The sequence below is a fragment of the Phalangium opilio genome, unplaced genomic scaffold (genome assembly GCF_054372755.1).
Source record: "Phalangium opilio isolate 3A_F unplaced genomic scaffold, DU_Popi_V2 ptg001421l_1, whole genome shotgun sequence".
NCBI lineage: Eukaryota > Metazoa > Arthropoda > Arachnida > Opiliones > Phalangiidae > Phalangium > Phalangium opilio.
Window position 1 is genome coordinate 2,489,950 of NW_028324258.1, and position 23,303 is coordinate 2,513,252.

The following is a 23,303-nucleotide window of genomic DNA, read 5'->3' on the forward strand; positions in this document are numbered from 1 at the left end:
CAAACATATCTTCTTTTTGTTATTGTTTTATAAAGACGAAGGTTAAATAAATTCAAATTATTAAATAGCAGTCTTGGCAACGGCCATAACACGCTGAAAACACCGGTTCTCGTCCGATCACCGAAGTTAAGAAGCGTCGAGCGCAGTCAGTACTTGGGAGGGAGACCACTTGGGAACACTGCGTTCCGTTGGTTTTTCACTTTTTTTCCTCTTTTAAATTCCAATAGATATGAAAAAACCAAACATATCTTCTTTTTGTTATTGTTTTATAAATATGAAGGTTAATTAAATTCGAATTATTAACTAGTACTCTCGGCAACGGCCATATCACGCTGAAAACACCGGCTCTCGTCCGTTCACCGAAGTTAAGCAGCGTCGAGCGCAGTCAGTACTTGGGAACACAGCGTGCCGTTGGCTTTTTCCTTTTTGTTTCCTCTTTTAAATTCCACCAGATATGAAAAAAGCAATTATATCTTCTTTTTTTTATATTTTTATAAAGATGAAGTTTAATTGAATTCAAATTATTAAGTAGCACTCTCGGCAACGGCCATATCATGCTGAATACACCGGTTCTCGTCCGATCACCGAACTTAAGCAGCGTCGAGCGCAGTCAGTACTTGGGAGGGAGACCACTTAGGAACACTACGTGCCGTAGGCTTTTTCACTTTTTTTTCACTTTTAAATTCCAATAGATATGAAAAAAGCAAACTTATTTTCTTTTTGTTATTGTTTGAAAAGATGAAGGTTAATTTGTCTCACTTAATTTAAATTCGAATTATTAACTAGCACTCTCGGCAACGGCCATATCACGCTGAAAACACCGGTTCTCGTCCGATCACCGAAGTTAAGTAGCGTCGAGCGCGGTCAGTACTTGGGAACACTGCGTGCCGTTGGCTTTTTCCTTTTTGTTTCCTCTTTTAAATTCCACCAGATATGAAAAAACCAAACATAATTTTCTTTTTGTTATTGTTTTAAAAAGATGAAGGTTAATTTGTCTCATTTAATTTAAATTCAAATTATTAAATAGCACTCTCGGCAACGGCCATATCACGCTGAAAAAAACGGTTCTCGTCCGATCACCGAAGTTAAGCAGCGTCGAGCGCAGTCAGTACTTGGGAACACTGCGTGCCTTTGGCTTTTTGCTTTTTGTTTCCTCTTTTAAATTCCTCCAGATATGAAAAAAGTAAACATATCTTCTTTTTGATATTGTTTTATAAAGATGAAAGTTAATTAAATTCAAATTATTAACTAGCACTCTCGGCAACGGCCAAGTCACGCTGAATGCACCGGTTCTCGTCCGATCATCGAAGTTAAGCAACGTTGAGCGCAGTCAGTACTTGGGAGGGAGACCACTTAGGAACACTGCGTGCCGTTGGCTTTTAATTTTTTTTTCCTCTTTTAAATTCCAATAGATATGAAAAAAGCAAACTTATTTTCTTTTTGTTATTGTTTTAAAAAGATGAAGGTCAATTTGTCTCACTTAATTTAAATTCGAATTATTATCTAGCACTCTCAGCAACGGCCATATCACGCTGAAAACACCGGTTCTCGTTCGATCACCGAAGTTAAGCAGCGTCGAGCGCAGTCAGTACTTGGGAACACTGCGTGCCTTTGGCTTTTTCCTTTTTGTTTCCTCTTTTAAATTCCTCCAGATATAAAAAAGCAAACATATCTTCTTTTTGATATTGTTTTATAAAGGTTGGTGGTTCGAGCCCACCCGGGAGCGGTGTTGTGGGATCTCAAATGTAACGTACAAAGCCAAAGTTTTTCCACAATACCTGACGACCATTTAATTTTTGGGCTTCCGTGGCGCAATGGTTAGCGCAATCAGCTGTTAACCGAAAGATTGGTCGTTCGAGCCCACCCTAGAGAGCTGTTGTGGGGTCTCAGATGTGGCGTGAAAAGTCAGTACTTTTTCACAATACCTGACAACCATTTAATTTCTGAGCTTCCGTGGCTCAATGGTTAGCGCGTTCGGCTGTTAACCAATAGGTTGGTGGTTCGAGCCCGACCGGGAGAGGTGTTGTGGGGTCTCATATGTTTCGTAAAAAGTCTTAACTTTTCCAGAAAACGTGACAACCATTTAATTTCTGGGCTTTCGTGGCTCAATGTTTAGCGCGTTCGGCTGTTAATCAATAGGTTGGTGGTTCGAGCCCACCCGGGAGCGGTGTTGTGGGATCTCAAATGTAACGTACAAAGCCAAAGTTTTTCCACAATACCTGACGACCATTTAATTTTTGGGCTTCCGTGGCGCAATGGTTAGCGCAATCAGCTGTTAACCGAAAGGTTGGTGGTTCGAGACCACCCGGGAGAGGGGTTGTGGGATCTCAGATGTAGCGTAAAAAGTCAAAACTTTTCCACAATACGTGACAACCGTTTAATTTCTGAGCTTCCGTGGCTCAATGTTTAGCGCGTTCGGCTGTTGATCAATAGGTTGGTGGTTCGAGCCCACCCGGGAGCGGTGTTGTGGGATCTCAAATGTAACGTACAAAGCCAAAGTTTTTCCACAATACCTGACGACCATTTAATTTTTGGGCTTCCGTGGAGCAATGGTTAGCGCTATCAGCTGTTAACCGAAAGATTGGTCGTTCGAGCTCACCCTAGAAAGGTGTTGTGGGGTCTCAGATGTGGCGTGAAAAGTCATAAATTTTTCACAATACCTGACAACCATTTAATTTCTGAGCTTCCGTGGCTCAATGGTTAGCGCGTTCGGCTGTTAACCAATAGGTTGGTGGTTCGAGCCCGACCGGGAGAGGCTCTGTGGGGTCTCAAAGTCAAAACTTTTCCAGAAAACGTGACAACCATTTAATTTCTGGGCTTTCGTGGCTCAATGTTTAGTGCGTTCGGCTGTTAATCAATAGGTTGGTGGTTCGAGCCCACCCGGGAGCGGTGTTGTGGGATCTCAAATGTAACGTACAAAGCCAAAGTTTTTCCACAATACCTGACGACCATTTAATTTTTGGGCTTCCGTGGCGCAATGGTTAGCGCAATCAGCTGTTAACCGAAAGATTGGTCGTTCGAGCCAACCCTAGAGAGGTGTTGTGGGGTCTCAGATGTGGCGTGAAAAGTCATAACTTTTTCAAAATACCTGACAACCATTTAATTTCTGAGCTTCCGTGGCTCAATGGTTAGCGCGTTCGGCTGTTAACCGAAAGATTGGTCGTTCGAGCCCGACCGGGAGAGGTTTTGTGGGGTCTCATATGTAGCGTAAAAAGTCAAAACTTTTATAGAAAACGTGACAACCATTTAATTTCTGGGCTTTCGTGGCTCAATGTTTAGCGCGTTCGGCGCTTATATCCCATTGGATAGAATCCGTTGGGCAGAATTTCATTCGACAGAAATCCCATTCGGCCGAAAATCCCATTAGACAGAAATCCCATTCGGCCGAAAATCCCATCCGACAGAACTCCCATTCGACAGAAATCCCATTCGACAGAAATCCCATTCGACAGAAATCCCATTCGACAGAAATCCCATTCGGTCGGAAATCCCATTCGACAGAAATCCCATTCGGTCGAAAGTCCCATTCGACAGAAATACCATTCGGTCGGAAATCCCATTCGACAGAATGGTCATGTGAATGAATTCATTAAGTACAAGAAGACAATCCAACCGTACATGGGGCAAGCAGCCATTCTCGTTCTGCCAAGAGCCAACGCTAGAGGTAAAGAACGATGACTGGCGTCGCTTTTTGGCCCAAGCTTGAAGCTGCTGTTAACGACAATTCCGGCTTATTTATGGAATAAATGAATTCGTCTATATCCGATTCCACACACCGAACCTAACCAAACCAAACCTAACCAAACCAAGCCAAACCTAACCAAACCTAACCAAACCAAGCCAAACCTAACCAAACCTAACCAAACCAAGCCAAACCTAACCAAACCTAACCAAACATAACCTAACCTAACCTAACCTAACCAAACCTAACCAAACCTAACCAAACCTAACCAAACCTAACCAAACCTAACCAAACCTAACCAAACCTAACCAAACCTAACCAAACCTAACCAAACCTAACCAAACCTAACCAAACCTAACCAAACCTAACCAAACCTAACCAAACCTAACCAAACCTAACCAAACCTAACCAAACCTAACCAAACCTAACCAAACCTAACCAAACCTAACCAAACCTAACCTAACCTAACCTAACCTAACCAAACCTAACCTAACCTAACCTAACCCTAACCTAACATAACCTAACATAACCTAACCTAACCTAACCTAACCTAACGTAACCTAACCTAACGTAACGTAACGTAACCTAACCTAAACAAACCTAACCAAACCTAACCTAACCTAACGTAACCTAACCTAACCTAAGGTAACCAAACCAAACCTAACCTAACCTAACCTAACCTAACCTAAGGTAACCAAACCAAACCTAACCTAACCTAACCTAACCTAAAGTAACCAAACCTAACCAAACCTAACCAAACCAAACCTAACCAAACCTAACCTAACCCTAGGCCAACCTAGAAAATAAGAATATTTTGGAAAAGGTCCATGTTTATTTTTCAACGACCTTAATAAATATAGCATTATAAAATGCGAAATCGCACCAATGGGAAATTCGCTCCAACGAGACTTCTGTCCAACAGGAATGGGAAGTCAGCTCAATGGGAATACGATAAAATGCGAAATCGCGCCAATGGGAAATTCGCTCCAACGAGACTTCTGTCCAACAGGAATGGGAAGTCTGCTCAATGGGAATTAGGTCCATTGGGAACAGCCGACTAGCTTCGATCAATTAGAACAACTTATTTTTTATTTCGGTCCAATGGAATTTCGTTCCAATGGAATTCTGTTCAATGGTTATATACCCGTTCGGCTGTTAATCAATAGGTTGGTGGTTCGAGCCCACCCGGGAGCGGTGTTGTGGGATCTCAAATGTAACGTACAAAGCCAAAGTTACCACAATACCTGACGATCATTTAATTTTTGGGCTTCCGTGGCGCAATAGTTAGCGCGCTCAGTTGTTATTCAAAAGGTTGGTGGTTCGAGCCCACCCGAGAGCAGTGTTGTGAGGTCTCAGATGTAACGAAAAAAGTAAGAGTTTTTCCACAATACCTGACGACCATTTAATTTCTGAGCTTTCGTGGCTCAATGGTTAGCGCGTTCGGCTGTTAACCAATAGGTTGGTGGTTCGAGCCCACCCGGGAGCGGTGTTGTGAGGTCTCAGATGTAACGAAAAAAAGTAAGAGTTTTTACACAAAACCTGACGAATATTTAATTTTTGGGCTTCCGTGGCGCAATGGTTAGCGCGTTCAGCTGTTAATCGAAAGGTTGGTGGTTCGAGCCCATCCGGGAGCGGTGTTGTGAGGTCTCAGATGTGACGTAAAAAGCCAAAGTTTTTCCACATTACCTGCCGACCATTTAATTTTTGGGCTTCCGTGGCGCAATGGTTAGCACGTTCGGCTGTTAACCGAAAGGTTGGTGGTTCGAGCCCACCCAAGAGAGGTGTTGTGGGGTCTCAGATGTAGCGTAAAAAGTCAAAACTTTTCCACAATACGTGACAACCATTTATTTTCTGAGCTTTCGTGGCTCAATGTTTAGCGCTTTCGCCTGTTAACCAATAGGTTGGTGGTTCGAGCCCACCCGGGAGCGGTGTTGTGGGATTTCTAATGTAACGTATAAAGCCAAAGTTTTTCCACAATACCGGACGACCATTTAATTTTTGGGCTTCCGTGGCGCAATGGTTAGCGCTTTCGGTTGTTAATCGAAAGGTTGGTGGTTCGAGCCCATCCGGGAGCGGTGTTGTGGGGTCTCAGATGTAGCGTAAAAAGTCAAAACTTTTCCACAATACGTGACAACCATTTAATTTCTGAGCTTCCGTGGCTCAATGGTTTGCGCGTTCGGCTGTTAACCAATAGGTTGGTGGTTCGAGACCACCCAAAAGCGGTGTTGTGGGGTCTCAAATGTAACGTAAAAAGCGAAAGTTTTTCCACAATACCTGACGACCATTTAATTTTTGGGCTTCCGTGGCGCAATGGTTAGCGCGTTCGGCTTTTAATCGAAAGGTTGGTGGTTCGAGCCCATCCGGGAGCAGTGTTGTGAGGTCTCAGATGTGACGTAAAAAGCCAAAGTTTTTCCACATTACCTGCCGACCATTTAATTTTTGGGCTTCCGTGGCGCAATGGTTAGCACGTTCGGCTGTTAACCGAAAGGTTGGTGGTTCGAGCCCACCCAATAGAGGTGTTGTGGGGCCTCAGATGTAGCGTAAAAAGTCAAAATTTTCCACAATACGTGACAACCATTCAATTTCTGAGCTTTCGTAGCTCAATGTTTAGCGCGTTCGCTTGTTAACCAATAGGTTGGTGGTTCGAGCCCACTCGGGAGCGGTGTTGTGGGATCTCAAATGTAACATATAAATCCAAAGTTTTTCCACAATACGTGACGACCATTTAATTTTTGGGCTTCCGTGGCGCAATGGTTAGCACGTTCGGCTGTTAACCGAAAGGTTGGTGGTTCGAGCCCTAACAAGAGAGGTGTTGTGGGGTCTCAGATGTAGCGTATAAAGTCAAAACTTTTCCACAATACGTGACAACCGTTTAATTTCTGAGCTTTCGTGGCTCAATGTTTAGCGCGTTCGGCTGTTAACCAATAGGTTGGTGGTTCGAGCCCACCCGGGAGCGGTGTTGTGGGATCTCAAATGTAACGTACAAAGGCAAAGTTTTTCCACAATACCTGACGACCATTTAATTTTTGGGCTTCCGTGGGGCAATGGTTAGCGCGCTCAGCTGTTATTCACAAGGTTGGTGGTTCGAGCCCACCCGAGAGCGGTGTTGTGAGGTCTCAGTTGTAACGAAAAAAGTAAGAGTTTTTCCACAATACCTGACGACCATTTAATTTTTGGGCTTCCGTGGCGCAATGGTTAGCGCGTTCAGCTGTTAAGCGAAAGGTTGGTGGTTCGAAACCACCCGGGAGAGGGGTTATGAGGTCTCAGATGTAACGAAAAAAGTAAGAGTTTTTCCACAATACCTGACGACCATTTAATTTTTGGGCTTCCGTGGCGCAATGGTTAGCGCAGTCAGCTGTTAACCGAAAGATTGGTCGTTCGAGCCCACCCTAGAGAGGTGTTGTGGGGTCTCAGATGTAGCGTAAAAAGTCAAAACTTTTCCACAAAACGTGACAAACATTTAATTTCTGAGCTTTCGTGGCTCAATGTTTAGCGCGTTCGCCTGTTAACCAATAGGTTAATGGTTCGAGCCCACCCGGGAGCGGTGTTGTGGGATTTCAAATGTAACGTATAAAGCCAAAGTTTTTCCACAATACCTGACGACCATTTAATTTTTGGGCTTCCGTGGAGCAATGGTTAGCGCGTTCGGCTGTTAACCGAAAGGTTGGTGGTTCGAGCCCACTAAGAGAGGTGTTGTGGGGTCTCAGATGTAGCGTAAAAAGTCAAAAGTTTTCCACAATACGTGACAACCATTTAATTTCTGAGCTTCCGTGGCTCAATGTTTTGCGCGTTCGGCTGTTAACCAATAGGTTGGTGGTTCGAGACCACCCGGAAGCGGTGTTGTGGGGTCTCAATTGTAACGTAAAAAGCGAAAGTTTTTCCACAATACCTGACGACCATTAAATTTTTGGGCTTCCGTGGCACAATGGTTAGCGCGTTCGGCTGTTATTCGAAAGGTTGGTGGTTCGAGCCCATCCGGGAGCGGTGTTGTGGGGTCTCAGATGTAGCGTAAATAGTCAAAACTTTTCCACAATACGTGACAACCATTTAATTTCTGAGCTTCCGTGGCTCAATGGTTTGCGCGTTCGGCTGTTAACCAATAGGTTGGTGGTTCGAGACCACCCGGAAGCGGTGTTGTGGGGTCTCAAATGTAACGTAAAAAGCGAAAGTTTTTCCACAATACCTGACGACCATTTAATTTTTGGGCTTCCGTGGCGCAATGGTTAGCGCGTTCGGCTGTTAATCGAAAGGTTGGTGGTTCGAGCCCATCCGGGAGCGGTGTTGTGAGGTCTCAGATGTGACGTAAAAAGCCAAAGTTTTTCCACATTACCTGCCGACCATTTAATTTTTGGGCTTCCGTGGCGCAATGGTTACCACGTTCGGCTGTTAACCGAAAGGTTGGTGGTTCGAGCCCACCCAATAGAGGTGTAGTGGGGTCTCAGATGTAGCGTAAAATGTCAAAACTTTTCCACAATACGTGACAACCATTTAATTTCTGAGCTTTCGTGGCTCAATGTTTAGCGCGTTCGCCTGTTAACCAATAGGTTGGTGGTTCGAGCCCACTCGGGAGCGGTGTTGTGGGATCTCAAATGTAACATATAAATCCAAAGTTTTTCCACAATACGTGACGACCATTTAATTTTTGGGCTTCCGTGGCGCAATGGTTAGCACGTTCGGCTGTTAACCGAAAGGTTGGTGGTTCGAGCCCTAACAAGAGAGGTGTTGTGGGGTCTCAGATGTAGCGTATAAAGTCAAAACTTTTCCACAATACGTGACAACCATTTAATTTCTGAGCTTTCGTGGCTCAATGTTTAGCGCGTTCGGCTGTTAACCAATAGGTTGGTGGTTCGAGCCCACCCGGGAGCGGTGTTGTGGGATCTCAAATGTAACGTACAAAGGCAAAGTTTTTCCACAATACCTGACGACCATTTAATTTTTGGGCTTCCGTGGGGCAATGGTTAGCGCGCTCAGCTGTTATTCACAAGGTTGGTGGTTCGAGCCCACCCGAGAGCGGTGTTGTGAGGTCTCAGATGTAACGAAAAAAATAAGAGTTTTTCCACAATACCTGACTACCATTTAATTTTTGGGCTTCCGTGGCGCAATGGTTAGCGCGTTCAGCTGTTAAGCGAAAGGTTGGTGGTTCGAGACCACCCGAAGGAGGGGTTGTGAGGTGTCAGATGTAACGAAAAAAGTAAGAGTTTTTCCACAATACCTGACGACCATTTAATTTTTGGGCTTTCGTGGCGCAATGGTTAGCGCGGTCAGCTGTTAACCGAAAGATTGGTCGTTCGAGCCCACCCTAAAGAGGTGTTGTGGGGTCTCAGATGTAGCGTAAAATGTCAAAACTTTTCCACAATACGTGACAACCATTTAATTTCTGAGCTTTCGTGGCTCAATGTTTAGCGCGTTCGCCTGTTAACCAATAGGTTGGTGGTTCGAGCCCACTCGGGAGCGGTGTTGTGGGATCTCAAATGTAACATATAAATCCAAAGTTTTTCCACAATACGTGACGACCATTTAATTTTTGGGCCTCCGTGGCGCAATGGTTAGCACGTTCGGCTGTTAACCGAAAGGTTGGTGGCTCGAGCCCTAACAAGAGAGGTGTTGTGGGGTCTCAGATGTAGCGTATAAAGTCAAAACTTTTCCACAATACGTGACAACCATTTAATTTCTGAGCTTTCGTGGCTCAATGTTTAGCGCGTTCGGCTGTTAACCAATAGGTTGGTGGTTCGAGCCCACCCGGGAGCGGTGTTGTGGGAACTCAAATGTAACGTACAAAGGCAAAGTTTTTCCACAATACCTGACGAACATTTAATTTTTGGGCTTCCGTGGGGCAATGGTTAGCGCGCTCAGCTGTTATTCACAAGGTTGGTGGTTCGAGCCCACCCGAGAGCGGTGTTGTGAGGTCTCAGATGTAACGAAAAAAATAAGAGTTTTTCCACAATACCTGACGACCATTTAATTTTAGGGCTTCCGTGGCGCAATGGTTAGCGCGTTCAGCTGTTAAGCGAAAGGTTGGTGGTTCGAGACCACCCGAAGGAGGGGTTGTGAGGTGTCAGATGTAACGAAAAAAGTAAGAGTTTTTCCACAATACCTGACGACCATTTAATTTTTGGGCTTCCGTGGCGCAATGGTTAGCGCGGTCAGCTGTTAACCGAAAGATTGGTCGTTCGAGCCCACCCTAAAGAGGTGTTGTGGGGTCTCAGATGTAGCGTAAAAAGTCAAAACTTTTCCACAAAACGTGACAACCATTTAATTTCTGAGCTTTCGTGGCTCAATGTTTAGCGCGTTCGGCTGTTAACCAATAGGTTGGTGGTTCGGGCCCACCCGTGAGCGGTGTTGTGAGGTCTCAGATGTAACGAAAAAAGTAAGAGTTTTTCCACAAATTCTGACGAACATTTAATTATTGGGCTTCCGTGGCGCAATGGATAGCGCGTTCAGCTGTTAACCGAAAGGTTGGAGGTTCGAGACCACCCGGGAGAGGTGTTGTGGGGTCTCAGATGTAGCGTAAAAAGTCAAAACGTTTCCACAATACATGACAACCTTTTAATTTCTGAGCTTTCGTGACTCAATGTTTAGCGCGTTCGGCTGTTAACCAATAGGTTGGTGGTTCGAGCCCACCCGGGAGCGGTGTTGTGGGATCTCAAATGTAACGTACAAAGCCAAAGTTACCACAATACCTGACGATCATTTAATTTTTGTGCTTCCGTGGCGCAATAGTTAGCGCGCTCAGCTGTTATTCAAAAGGTTGGTGGTTCGAGCCCACCCGAGAGCGGTGTTGTGAGGTCTCAGATGTAACGAAAAAAGTAAGAGTTTTTCCACAATACCTGACGACCATTTAATTTTTGGGCTTCCGTGGCGCAATGGTTAGCACGTTCGGCTGTTAACCGAAAGGTTGGTGGTTCGAGCCCACCCAAGAGAGGTGTTGTGGGGTCTCAGATGTAGAGTAAAAAGTCAAAACGTTTCCACAATACGTGACAACCATTTAATTTCTGAGCTTCCGTGGCTCAATGGTTTGCGCGTTCGGCTGTTAACCAATAGGTTGGTGGTTCGAGACCACCCTGAAGCGGTGTTGTGGGGTCTCAAATGTAACGTAAAAAGCGAAAGTTTTTCCACAATACCTTACGACCAATTAGTTTTTGGGCTTCCGTGGTGCAATGGTTAGCGCGTTCGGCTGTTAATCGAAAGGTTGGTGGTTCGAGCCCATCCGGGAGCGGTGTTGTGAGGCCTCAGATGTGACGTAAAAAGCCAAAGTTTTTCCACATTACCTGCCGACCATTTAATTTTTGGGCTTACGTGGCGCAATGGTTAGCACGTTCGGCTGTTAAGCGAAAGGTTGGTGGTTCGCGACCACCCGGGAGAGGGGTTGTGAGGTCTCAGATGTAACGAAAAAAGTAAGAGTTTTTCCACAATACCTGACGACCATTTAATTTTTGGGCTTCCGTGGCGCAATGGTTAGCGCGGTCAGCTGTTAACCGAAAGATTGGTCGTTCGAGCCCACCCTAAAGAGGTGTTGTGGGGTCTCAGATGTAGCGTAAAAAGTCAAAACTTTTCCACAAAACGTGACAACCATTTAATTTCTGAGCTTTCGTGGCTCAATGTTTAGCGCGTTCGGCTGTTAACCAATAGGTTGGTGGTTCGAGCCCACCCGGGAGCGGTGTTGTGGGATCTCAAATGTAACGTACAAAGCCAAAGTTACCACAATACCTGACGATCATTTAATTTTCGTGCTTCCGTGGCGCAATAGTTAGCGCGCTCAGCTGTTATTCAAAAGGTTGGTGGTTCGAGCCCACCCAAGAGAGGTGTTGTGGGGTCTCAGATGTAGCGTAAAAAGACAAAACTTTTCCACAATACGTGACAACCATTTAATTTCTGATCTTTCGTGGCTCAATGTTTAGCGCGTTCGCCTGTTAACCAATAGGTTGTTGGTTCGAGCCCACCCGGGAGCGGTGTTGTGGGATTTCAAATATAACGTATAAAGCCAAAGTTTTTCCACAATACCTGACGACCCTTTAATTTTTGGGTTTCCGTGGAGCAATGGTTAGCGCGTTCGGCTGTTAACCGAAAGGTTGGTGGTTCGAGCCCACCCAGGAGAGGTGTTGTGGGGTCTCAGATGTAGAGTAAAAAGTCAAAACTTTTCCACAATACGTGACAACCATTTAATTTCTGAGCTTCCGTGGCTCAATGGTTTGCGCGTTCGGCTGTTAACCAATAGGTTGGTGGTTCGAGACCACCCTGAAGCGGTGTTGTGGGGTCTCAAATGTAACGTAAAAAGCGAAAGTTTTTCCACAATACCTTACGACCAATTAATTTTTGGGCTTCCGTGGTGCAATGGTTAGCGCGTTCGGCTGTTAATCGAAAGGTTGGTGGTTCGAGCCCATCCGGGAGCGGTGTTGTGAGGCCTCAGATGTGACGTAAAAAGCCAAAGTTTTTCCACATTACCTGCCGACCATTTAATTTTTGGGCTTCCGTGGCGCAATGGTTAGCACGTTCGGCTGTTAAGCGAAAGGTTGGTGGTTCGCGACCACCCGGGAGAGGGGTTGTGAGGTCTCAGATGTAACGAAAAAAGTAAGAGTTTTTCCACAATACCTGACGACCATTTAATTTTTGGGCTTCCGTGGCGCAATGGTTAGCGCGGTCAGCTGTTAACCGAAAGATTGGTCGTTCGAGCCCACCCTAAAGAGGTGTTGTGGGGTCTCAGATGTAGCGTAAAAAGTCAAAACGTTTCCACAAAACGTGACAACCATTTAATTTCTGAGCTTTCGTGGCTCAATGTTTAGCGCGTTCGGCTGTTAACCAATAGGTTGGTGGTTCGGGCCCACCCGTGAGCGGTGTTGTGAGGTCTCAGATGTAACGAAAAAAGTAAGAGTGTTTCCACAAATTCTGACGAACATTTAATTATTGGGCTTCCGTGGCGCAATGGTTAGCGCGTTCAGCTGTTAACCGAAAGGTTGGAGGTTCGAGACCACCCGGGAGAGGTGTTGTGGGGTCTCAGATGTAGCGTAAAAAGTCAAAACTTTTCCACAATACATGACAACCTTTTAATTTCTGAGCTTTCGTGACTCAATGTTTAGCGCGTTCGGCTGTTAACCAATAGGTTGGTGGTTCGAGCCCACCCGGGAGCGGTGTTGTGGGATCTCAAATGTAACGTACAAAGCCAAAGTTACCACAATACCTGACGATCATTTAATTTTTGTGCTTCCGTGGCGCAATAGTTAGCGCGCTCAGCTGTTATTCAAAAGGTTGGTGGTTCGAGCCCACCCGAGAGCGGTGTTGTGAGGTCTCAGATGTAACGAAAAAAGTAAGAGTTTTTCTACAATACCTGACGACCATTTAATTTTTGGGCTTCCGTGGCGCAATGGTTAGCACGTTCGGCTGTTAACCGAAAGATTGGTGGTTCGAGCCCACCCAAGAGAGGTGTTGTGGGGTCTCAGATGTAGCGTAAAAAGACAAAACTTTTCCACAATACGTGACAACCATTTAATTTCTGATCTTTCGTGGCTCAATGTTTAGCGCGTTCGCCTGTTAACCAATAGGTTGTTGGTTCGAGCCCACCCGGGAGCGGTGTTGTGGGATTTCAAATGTAACGTATAAAGCCAAAGTTTTTCCACAATACCTGACGACCCTTTAATTTTTGGGTTTCCGTGGAGCAATGGTTAGCGCGTTCGGCTGTTAACCGAAAGGTTGGTGGTTCGAGCCCACCCAAGAGAGGTGTTGTGGGGTCTCAGATGTAGAGTAAAAAGTCAAAACTTTTCCACAATACGTGACAACCATTTAATTTCTGAGCTTCCGTGGCTCAATGGTTTGCGCGTTCGGCTGTTAACCAATAGGTTGGTGGTTCGAGACCACCCTGAAGCGGTGTTGTGGGGTCTCAAATGTAACGTAAAAAGCGAAAGTTTTTCCACAATACCTTACGACCAATTAATTTTTGGGCTTCCGTGGTGCAATGGTTAGCGCGTTCGGCTGTTAATCGAAAGGTTGGTGGTTCGAGCCCATCCGGGAGCGGTGTTGTGAGGTCTCAGATGTGACGTAAAAAGCCAAAGTTTTTCCACATTACCTGCCGACCATTTAATTTTTGGGCTTCCGTGGCGCAATGGTTAGCACGTTCGGCTGTTAAGCGAAAGGTTGGTGGTTCGCGACCACCCGGGAGAGGGGTTGTGAGGTCTCAGATGTAACGAAAAAAGTAAGAGTTTTTCCACAATACCTGACGACCATTTAATTTTTGGGCTTCCGTGGCGCAATGGTTAGCGCGGTCAGCTGTTAACCGAAAGATTGGTCGTTCGAGCCCACCCTATAGAGGTGTTGTGGGGTCTCAGATGTAGAGTAAAAAGTCAAAACTTTTCCACAATACGTGACAACCATTTAATTTCTGAGCTTCCGTGGCTCAATGGTTTGCGCGTTCGGCTGTTAACCAATAGGTTGGTGGTTCGAGACCACCCTGAAGCGGTGTTGTGGGGTCTCAAATGTAACGTAAAAAGCGAAAATTTTTCCACAATACCTTACGACCAATTAATTTTTGGGCTTCCGTGGTGCAATGGTTAGCGCGTTCGGCTGTTAATCGAAAGGTTGGTGGTTCGAGCCCATCCGGGAGCGGTGTTGTGAGGTCTCAGATGTGACGTAAAAAGCCAAAGTTTTTCCACATTACCTGCCGACCATTTAATTTTTGGGCTTCCGTGGCGCAATGGTTAGCACGTTCGGCTGTTAAGCGAAAGGTTGGTGGTTCGCGACCACCCGGGAGAGGGGTTGTGAGGTCTCAGATGTAACGAAAAAAGTAAGAGTTTTTCCACAATACCTGACGACCATTTAATTTTTGGGCTTCCGTGGCGCAATGGTTAGCGCCTTCAGCTGTTAAGCGAAAGGTTGGTGGTTCGCGACCACCCGGGAGAGGGGTTGTGAGGTCTCAGATGTAACGAAAAAAGTAAGAGTTTTTCCACAATACCTGACGACCATTTAATTTTTGGGCTTCCGTGGCGCAATGGTTAGCGCGGTCAGCTGTTAACCGAAAGATTGGTCGTTCGAGCCCACCCTAAAGAGGTGTTGTGGGGTCTCAGATGTAGCGTAAAAAGTCAAAACTTTTCCACAAAACGTGACAACCATTTAATTTCTGAGCTTTCGAGGCTCAATGTTTAGCGCGTTCGGCTGTTAACCAATAGGTTGGTGGTTCGGGCCCACCCGTGAGCGGTGTTGTGAGGTCTCAGATGTAACGAAAAAAGTAAGAGTTTTTCCACAAATTCTGACGAACATTTAATTATTGGGCTTCCGTGGCGCAATGGATAGCGCGTTCAGCTGTTAACCGAAAGGTTGGAGGTTCGAGACCACCCGGGAGAGGTGTTGTGGGGTCTCAGATGTAGCGTAAAAAGTCAAAACTTTTCCACAATACATGACAACCTTTTAATTTCTGAGCTTTCGTGACTCAATGTTTAGCGCGTTCGGCTGTTAACCAATAGGTTGGTGGTTCGAGCCCACCCGGGAGCGGTGTTGTGGGATCTCAAATGTAACGTACAAAGCCAAAGTTACCACAATACCTGACGATCATTTAATTTTTGTGCTTCCGTGGCGCAATAGTTAGCGCGCTCAGCTGTTATTCAAAAGGTTGGTGGTTCGAGCCCACCCGAGAGCGGTGTTGTGAGGTCTCAGATGTAACGAAAAAAGTAAGAGTTTTTCCACAATACCTGACGACCATTTAATTTTTGGGCTTCCGTGGCTCAATGGTTAGCGCGTTCGGCTGTTAACCAATAGGTTGTTGGTTCGAGCCCACCCGGGAGCGGTGTTGTGAGTTCTCAGATGTAACGAAAAAAGTAAGAGTTTTTACACAAAACCTGACGAACATTTAATTTATGGGCTTCCGTTGCGCAATGGTTAGCGCGTTCAGCTGTTAACCGAAAGGTTGGTGGTCCGAGCCCACCCGGGAGCGGTGTTGTGGGGTCTCAGATGTAGCGTAAAAAGTCAAAACTTTTCCACAATACGTGACAACCATTTAATTTCTGAGCTTCCGTGGCTCAATGGTTTGCGCGTTCGGCTGTTAACCAATAGGTTGGTGGTTCGAGACCACCCGGAAGCGGTGTTGTGGGATCTCAAATGTAACGTATAAAGCCTAAGTTTTTCCACAATACCTGACGACCCTTTAATTTTTGGGTTTCCGTGGAGCAATGGTTAGCGCGTTCGGCTGTTAACCGAAAGGTTGGTGGTTCGAGCCCATCCAGGAGAGGTGTTGTGGGGTCTCAGATGTAGAGTAAAAAGTCAAAACTTTTCCACAATACGTGACAACCATTTAATTTCTGAGCTTCCGTGGCTCAATGGTTTGCGCGTTCGGCTGTTAACCAATAGGTTGGTGGTTCGAGACCACCCTGAAGCGGTGTTGTGGGGTCTCAAATGTAACGTAAAAAGCGAAAGTTTTTCCACAATACCTTACGACCAATTAATTTTTGGGCTTCCGTGGTGCAATGGTTAGCGCGTTCGGCTGTTAATCGAAAGGTTGGTGGTTCGAGCCCATCCGGGAGCGGTGTTGTGAGGCCTCAGATGTGACGTAAAAAGCCAAAGTTTTTCCACATTACCTGCCGACCATTTAATTTTTGGGCTTCCGTGGCGCAATGGTTAGCACGTTCGGCTGTTAAGCGAAAGGTTGGTGGTTCGCGACCACCCGGGAGAGGGGTTGTGAGGTCTCAGATGTAACGAAAAAAGTAAGAGTTTTTCCACAATACCTGACGACCATTTAATTTTTGGGCTTCCGTGGCGCAATGGTTAGCGCGGTCAGCTGTTAACCGAAAGATTGGTCGTTCGAGCCCACCCTAAAGAGGTGTTGTGGGGTCTCAGATGTAGCGTAAAAAGTCAAAACGTTTCCACAAAACGTGACAACCATTTAATTTCTGAGCTTTCGTGGCTCAATGTTTAGCGCGTTCGGCTGTTAACCAATAGGTTGGTGGTTCGGGCCCACCCGTGAGCGGTGTTGTGAGGTCTCAGATGTAACGAAAAAAGTAAGAGTGTTTCCACAAATTCTGACGAACATTTAATTATTGGGCTTCCGTGGCGCAATGGTTAGCGCGTTCAGCTGTTAACCGAAAGGTTGGAGGTTCGAGACCACCCGGGAGAGGTGTTGTGGGGTCTCAGATGTAGCGTAAAAAGTCAAAACTTTTCCACAATACATGACAACCTTTTAATTTCTGAGCTTTCGTGACTCAATGTTTAGCGCGTTCGGCTGTTAACCAATAGGTTGGTGGTTCGAGCCCACCCGGGAGCGGTGTTGTGGGATCTCAAATGTAACGTACAAAGCCAAAGTTACCACAATACCTGACGATCATTTAATTTTTGTGCTTCCGTGGCGCAATAGTTAGCGCGCTCAGCTGTTATTCAAAAGGTTGGTGGTTCGAGCCCACCCGAGAGCGGTGTTGTGAGGTCTCAGATGTAACGAAAAAAGTAAGAGTTTTTCTACAATACCTGACGACCATTTAATTTTTGGGCTTCCGTGGCGCAATGGTTAGCACGTTCGGCTGTTAACCGAAAGATTGGTGGTTCGAGCCCACCCAAGAGAGGTGTTGTGGGGTCTCAGATGTAGCGTAAAAAGACAAAACTTTTCCACAATACGTGACAACCATTTAATTTCTGATCTTTCGTGGCTCAATGTTTAGCGCGTTCGCCTGTTAACCAATAGGTTGTTGGTTCGAGCCCACCCGGGAGCGGTGTTGTGGGATTTCAAATGTAACGTATAAAGCCAAAGTTTTTCCACAATACCTGACGACCCTTTAATTTTTGGGTTTCCGTGGAGCAATGGTTAGCGCGTTCGGCTGTTAACCGAAAGGTTGGTGGTTCGAGCCCACCCAAGAGAGGTGTTGTGGGGTCTCAGATGTAGAGTAAAAAGTCAAAACTTTTCCACAATACGTGACAACCATTTAATTTCTGAGCTTCCGTGGCTCAATGGTTTGCGCGTTCGGCTGTTAACCAATAGGTTGGTGGTTCGAGACCACCCTGAAGCGGTGTTGTGGGGTCTCAAATGTAACGTAAAAAGCGAAAGTTTTTCCACAATACCTTACGACCAATTAATTTTTGGGCTTCCGTGGTGCAATGGTTAGCGCGTTCGGCTGTTAATCGAAAGGTTGGTGGTTCGAGCCCATCCGGGAGCGGTGTTGTGAGGTCTCAGATGTGACGTAAAAAGCCAAAGTTTTTCCACATTACCTGCCGACCATTTAATTTTTGGGCTTCCGTGGCGCAATGGTTAGCACGTTCGGCTGTTAAGCGAAAGGTTGGTGGTTCGCGACCACCCGGGAGAGGGGTTGTGAGGTCTCAGATGTAACGAAAAAAGTAAGAGTTTTTCCACAATACCTGACGACCATTTAATTTTTGGGCTTCCGTGGCGCAATGGTTAGCGCGGTCAGCTGTTAACCGAAAGATTGGTCGTTCGAGCCCACCCTATAGAGGTGTTGTGGGGTCTCAGATGTAGAGTAAAAAGTCAAAACTTTTCCACAATACGTGACAACCATTTAATTTCTGAGCTTCCGTGGCTCAATGGTTTGCGCGTTCGGCTGTTAACCAATAGGTTGGTGGTTCGAGACCACCCTGAAGCGGTGTTGTGGGGTCTCAAATGTAACGTAAAAAGCGAAAATTTTTCCACAATACCTTACGACCAATTAATTTTTGGGCTTCCGTGGTGCAATGGTTAGCGCGTTCGGCTGTTAATCGAAAGGTTGGTGGTTCGAGCCCATCCGGGAGCGGTGTTGTGAGGTCTCAGATGTGACGTAAAAAGCCAAAGTTTTTCCACATTACCTGCCGACCATTTAATTTTTGGGCTTCCGTGGCGCAATGGTTAGCACGTTCGGCTGTTAAGCGAAAGGTTGGTGGTTCGCGACCACCCGGGAGAGGGGTTGTGAGGTCTCAGATGTAACGAAAAAAGTAAGAGTTTTTCCACAATACCTGACGACCATTTAATTTTTGGGCTTCCGTGGCGCAATGGTTAGCGCCTTCAGCTGTTAAGCGAAAGGTTGGTGGTTCGCGACCACCCGGGAGAGGGGTTGTGAGGTCTCAGATGTAACGAAAAAAGTAAGAGTTTTTCCACAATACCTGACGACCATTTAATTTTTGGGCTTCCGTGGCGCAATGGTTAGCGCGGTCAGCTGTTAACCGAAAGATTGGTCGTTCGAGCCCACCCTAAAGAGGTGTTGTGGGGTCTCAGATGTAGCGTAAAAAGTCAAAACTTTTCCACAAAACGTGACAACCATTTAATTTCTGAGCTTTCGAGGCTCAATGTTTAGCGCGTTCGGCTGTTAACCAATAGGTTGGTGGTTCGGGCCCACCCGTGAGCGGTGTTGTGAGGTCTCAGATGTAACGAAAAAAGTAAGAGTTTTTCCACAAATTCTGACGAACATTTAATTATTGGGCTTCCGTGGCGCAATGGATAGCGCGTTCAGCTGTTAACCGAAAGGTTGGAGGTTCGAGACCACCCGGGAGAGGTGTTGTGGGGTCTCAGATGTAGCGTAAAAAGTCAAAACTTTTCCACAATACATGACAACCTTTTAATTTCTGAGCTTTCGTGACTCAATGTTTAGCGCGTTCGGCTGTTAACCAATAGGTTGGTGGTTCGAGCCCACCCGGGAGCGGTGTTGTGGGATCTCAAATGTAACGTACAAAGCCAAAGTTACCACAATACCTGACGATCATTTAATTTTTGTGCTTCCGTGGCGCAATAGTTAGCGCGCTCAGCTGTTATTCAAAAGGTTGGTGGTTCGAGCCCACCCGAGAGCGGTGTTGTGAGGTCTCAGATGTAACGAAAAAAGTAAGAGTTTTTCCACAATACCTGACGACCATTTAATTTTTGGGCTTCCGTGGCTCAATGGTTAGCGCGTTCGGCTGTTAACCAATAGGTTGTTGGTTCGAGCCCACCCGGGAGCGGTGTTGTGAGTTCTCAGATGTAACGAAAAAAGTAAGAGTTTTTACACAAAACCTGACGAACATTTAATTTATGGGCTTCCGTTGCGCAATGGTTAGCGCGTTCAGCTGTTAACCGAAAGGTTGGTGGTCCGAGCCCACCCGGGAGCGGTGTTGTGGGGTCTCAGATGTAGCGTAAAAAGTCAAAACTTTTCCACAATACGTGACAACCATTTAATTTCTGAGCTTCCGTGGCTCAATGGTTTGCGCGTTCGGCTGTTAACCAATAGGTTGGTGGTTCGAGACCACCCGGAAGCGGTGTTGTGGGATCTCAAATGTAACGTATAAAGCCTAAGTTTTTCCACAATACCTGACGACCCTTTAATTTTTGGGTTTCCGTGGAGCAATGGTTAGCGCGTTCGGCTGTTAACCGAAAGGTTGGTGGTTCGAGCCCATCCAGGAGAGGTGTTGTGGGGTCTCAGATGTAGAGTAAAAAGTCAAAACTTTTCCACAATACGTGACAACCATTTAATTTCTGAGCTTCCGTGGCTCAATGGTTTGCGCGTTCGGCTGTTAACCAATAGGTTGGTGGTTCGAGACCACCCTGAAGCGGTGTTGTGGGGTCTCAAATGTAACGTAAAAAGCGAAAGTTTTTCCACAATACCTTACGACCAATTAATTTTTGGGCTTCCGTGGTGCAATGGTTAGCGCGTTCGGCTGTTAATCGAAAGGTTGGTGGTTCGAGCCCATCCGGGAGCGGTGTTGTGAGGCCTCAGATGTGACGTAAAAAGCCAAAGTTTTTCCACATTACCTGCCGACCATTTAATTTTTGGGCTTCCGTGGCGCAATGGTTAGCACGTTCGGCTGTTAAGCGAAAGGTTGGTGGTTCGCGACCACCCGGGAGAGGGGTTGTGAGGTCTCAGATGTAACGAAAAAAGTAAGAGTTTTTCCACAATACCTGACGACCATTTAATTTTTGGGCTTCCGTGGCGCAATGGTTAGCGCGGTCAGCTGTTAACCGAAAGATTGGTCGTTCGAGCCCACCCTAAAGAGGTGTTGTGGGGTCTCAGATGTAGCGTAAAAAGTCAAAACGTTTCCACAAAACGTGACAACCATTTAATTTCTGAGCTTTCGTGGCTCAATGTTTAGCGCGTTCGGCTGTTAACCAATAGGTTGGTGGTTCGGGCCCACCCGTGAGCGGTGTTGTGAGGTCTCAGATGTAACGAAAAAAGTAAGAGTTTTTCCACAAATTCTGACGAACATTTAATTATTGGGCTTCCGTGGCGCAATGGATAGCGCGTTCAGCTGTTAACCGAAAGGTTGGAGGTTCGAGACCACCCGGGAGAGGTGTTGTGGGGTCTCATATGTAGCGTAAAAAGTCAAAACTTTTCCACAATACATGACAACCTTTTAATTTCTGAGCTTTCGTGACTCAATGTTTAGCGCGTTCGGCTGTTAACCAATAGGTTGGTGGTTCGAGCCCACCCGGGAGCGGTGTTGTGGGATCTCAAATGTAACGTACAAAGCCAAAGTTACCACAATACCTGACGATCATTTAATTTTTGTGCTTCCGTGGCGCAATAGTTAGCGCGCTCAGCTGTTATTCAAAAGGTTGGTGGTTCGAGCCCACCCGGGAGAGGGGTTGTGAGGTCTCAGATGTAACGAAAAAAGTAAGAGTTTTTCCACAATACCTGACGACCATTTAATTTTTGGGCTTCCGTGGCGCAATGGTTAGCGCGGTCAGCTGTTAACCGAAAGATTGGTCGTTCGAGCCCACCCTAAAGAGGTGTTGTGGGGTCTCAGATGTAGAGTAAAAAGTCAAAACTTTTCCACAATACGTGACAACCATTTAATTTCTGAGCTTCCGTGGCTCAATGGTTTGCGCGTGCGGCTGTTAACCAATAGGTTGGTGGTTCGAGACCACCCTGAAGCGGTGTTGTGGGGTCTCAAATGTAACGTAAAAAGCGAAAGTTTTTCCACAATACCTTACGACCAATTAATTTTTGGGCTTCCGTGGTGCAATGGTTAGCGTGTTCGGCTGTTAATCGAAAGGTTGGTGGTTCGAGCCCATCCGGGAGCGGTGTTGTGAGGTCTCAGATGTGACGTAAAAAGCCAAAGTTTTTCCACATTACCTGCCGACCATTTAATTTTTGGGCTTCCGTGGCGCAATGGTTAGCACGTTCGGCTGTTAAGCGAAAGGTTGGTGGTTCGCGACCACCCGGGAGAGGGGTTGTGAGGTCTCAGATGTAACGAAAAAAGTAAGAGTTTTTCCACAATACCTGACGACCATTTAATTTTTGGGCTTCCGTGGCGCAATGGTTAGCGCGTTCAGCTGTTAAGCGAAAGGTTGGTGGTTCGCGACCACCCGGGAGAGGGGTTGTGAGGTCTCAGATGTAACGAAAAAAGTAAGAGTTTTTCCACAATACCTGACGACCATTTAATTTTTGGGCTTCCGTGGCGCAATGGTTAGCGCGGTCAGCTGTTAACCGAAAGATTGGTCGTTCGAGCCCACCCTAAAGAGGTGTTGTGGGGTCTCAGATGTAGCGTAAAAAGTCAAAACTTTTCCACAATACATGACAACCTTTTAATTTCTGAGCTTTCGTGACTCAATGTTTAGCGCGTTCGGCTGTTAACCAATAGGTTGGTGGTTCGAGCCCACCCGGGAGCGGTGTTGTGGGATCTCAAATGTAACGTACAAAGCCAAAGTTACCACAATACCTGACGACCATTTAATTTTTGGGCTTCCGTGGCGCAATGGTTAGCGCGTTCAGCTGTTAACCGAAAGGTTGGTGGTCCGAGCCCACCCGGGAGCGGTGTTGTGGGGTCTCAGATGTAGCGTAAAAAGTCAAAACTTTTCCACAATACGTGACAACCATTTAATTTCTGAGCTTCCGTGGCTCAATGGTTTGCGCGTTCGGCTGTTAACCAATAGGTTGGTGGTTCGAGACCACTCGGAAGCGGTGTTGTGGGATCTCAAATGTAACGTATAAAGCCAAAGTTTTTCCACAATACCTGACGACCGTTTAATATTTGGACTTCCGTGGAGCAATGCTTAGGGCGTTCAGCTGTTAACCGAAAAATTGGTCGTTCGAGCACACCCTAGAGAGGTGTTGTGGGGTCTCAGATGTAGCGTGAAAAGTCATAACGTTTTCACAATACCTGACAACCATTTAATTTCTGAGCTTTCGTGGCTCAATGGTTAGCGCGTTCGGCTGTTAACCAATAGGTTGGTGGTTCGAGCCCACCCGGGAGCGGTGTTGTGAGTTCTCAGGTGTAACGAAAAAAGTAAGAGTTTTTACACAAAACCTGACGAACATTTAATTATTGGGCTTCCGTGGCGCAATGGTTAGCGCGTTCAGCTGTTAACCGAAAGGTTGGTGGTCCGAGCCCACCCGGGAGCGGTGTTGTGGGATCTCAAATGTAACGTATAAAGCCAAAGTTTTTCCACAATACCTGACGACCATTTAATATTTGGACTTCCGTAGAGCAATGGTTAGCGCGTTCGGCTGTTAACCGAAAGGTTGGTGGTTCGAGCCCACCCAAGAGAGGTGTTGTGGGGTCTCAGATGTAACGAAAAAAGTAAGAGTTTTTCCACAAATTCTGACGAACATTTAATTATTGGGCTTCCGTGGCGCAATGGTTAGCGCGTTCAGCTGTTATTCAAAAGGTTGGTGGTTCGAGACCAACCGGGAGAGGTGTTGTGGGGTCTCAGATGTAGCGTAAAAAGTCAAAACCTTTCCACAATACGTGACAACCATTTAATTTC

General features: G+C 46.2%; 1 non-coding gene and 5 pseudogenes across 1 annotated transcript; all 6 read left to right on the forward strand.

Annotated features, from left to right (window-relative positions):
* The first annotated feature begins 75 nt into the window (after positions 1 to 75).
* LOC149583521 (5S ribosomal RNA) lies at positions 76 to 194 on the forward strand (annotated as a pseudogene).
* A 345-nt stretch (positions 195 to 539) lies between these two features.
* On the forward strand, positions 540 to 658 carry LOC149583522 (5S ribosomal RNA; annotated as a pseudogene).
* Positions 659 to 793: 135 nt separating this feature from the next.
* Positions 794 to 896, forward strand: LOC149583523 (5S ribosomal RNA; annotated as a pseudogene).
* A 363-nt stretch (positions 897 to 1,259) lies between these two features.
* LOC149583524 (5S ribosomal RNA) lies at positions 1,260 to 1,378 on the forward strand (annotated as a pseudogene).
* Positions 1,379 to 1,514: 136 nt separating this feature from the next.
* LOC149583525 (5S ribosomal RNA) lies at positions 1,515 to 1,617 on the forward strand (annotated as a pseudogene).
* Positions 1,618 to 5,978: 4,361 nt separating this feature from the next.
* On the forward strand, positions 5,979 to 6,051 carry TRNAK-UUU (transfer RNA lysine (anticodon UUU)). Its single transcript has one exon. It is a non-coding gene; the product is annotated as a tRNA-Lys (tRNA).
* The last annotated feature ends 17,252 nt before the right edge of the window (positions 6,052 to 23,303 follow it).